The following is a 1,133-nucleotide window of genomic DNA, read 5'->3' as shown; positions in this document are numbered from 1 at the left end:
CTTTATTATGCAGGCTCCTGAGGTCCTTGTTCACCCTCACATGAGCTGTTTATTACTACTAAATAATACTGTCAGAATATTATGGGTTTCATGGAATCTGGTCTCTTTCTGGTGTAAGAGAAGGCAACCTTTGGGTGAGGAAATACTGAAAAGTGCCCTGAAGCAGCCAGTCCCTGGGTGGCAGGGTGTGTGGAAGGATTTGGGCAGGTTCCTAGGACAGTTATAACCCCCTATATCCTGGGATTTTACACCTGAAGAGGCATGCAACCCTGGCAAACTATTGCACCTCTTGATGGAAGGGTGCCTGGCCTACCCTGATGAGAACCAGCAGCTTCTAGCGCTGTCCTGGGGCCTGGCCTGTGCCTATCGAGCCACAGTTCAGTACTCTCAGAGGACCGCGGTTGAGGCAGGGACCCAGACCACACCTGAGGACACCACGGTTGAGACAGGGATCCAAACAACAACTACAGTAATCGCCCCACTGGTGACAAAGAAACAGTGGACAAGGAGAACAACTGGTCCATAACATCGATTAGTGAGGGCAGAGGAAGAAGAGGAAAGTTTTGATCAAGAAGCTGATCCTTGGAACTTGGAGGAAGGAGTGAGAGAACTGAAACAGGAAGCAGAGACTACGCGGTCCATGACCTCATCAGAGATTTGAGACATGCGGAAAGATTACAGCTGCCAGCCAGGTGAGCAGATTGCTGCCTGGCTGCTCCCATGCTGGGATAATGGGGCCGACAGTCAGCAACTGGAAAGAAGGGAAGCCCAGCAGCTGGGATCCCTTGCTAGAAGCCGGGGGATCGAAAGAGGAATTGGGAGAGAGGCAGCAGTTTGCAGTCTCTGGAGACGGTTCCTCTCAAGTGTGAAAGCCAGATATCCATTCAAGGAAGATCTTGTGAACTCCCTGGGAAAGTGGACTACTGCAGATGAAGGCTTGGCGGGCACCTGGCATTCAGGCAAGGTCAACCCACCACATTACAGAATTATTCCTGGAATCATAAGGATTTCTTTGTCTCTTTTACCACTGAGTTCCAAACATTGATTACGTTGGCTATGGACAGCTGCTTCTGTTGAAGTATGTCAGACAGGTAAAAAACCATTACAGTCTATCAGAGGTGATGAGATGCTCA

General features: G+C 49.7%; 1 protein-coding gene across 1 annotated transcript in view; it reads right to left on the bottom strand.

Annotated features, from left to right (window-relative positions):
* Positions 1-1,133, bottom strand: part of NUBPL (NUBP iron-sulfur cluster assembly factor, mitochondrial) — a gene marked incomplete at its 5' end in the record, with an annotated part of 69,926 nt that overhangs the window by 33,427 nt on the left and 35,366 nt on the right. The window lies entirely within an intron of this gene.

The sequence above is a fragment of the Antrostomus carolinensis genome, unplaced genomic scaffold (genome assembly GCF_000700745.2).
Source record: "Antrostomus carolinensis isolate BGI_N321 unplaced genomic scaffold, ASM70074v2 scaffold12420, whole genome shotgun sequence".
NCBI classification, from domain to species: domain Eukaryota; kingdom Metazoa; phylum Chordata; class Aves; order Caprimulgiformes; family Caprimulgidae; genus Antrostomus; species Antrostomus carolinensis.
Note: the sequence above shows the minus strand (reverse complement) of the source record. Positions and strands in the feature narration are given on the sequence as shown.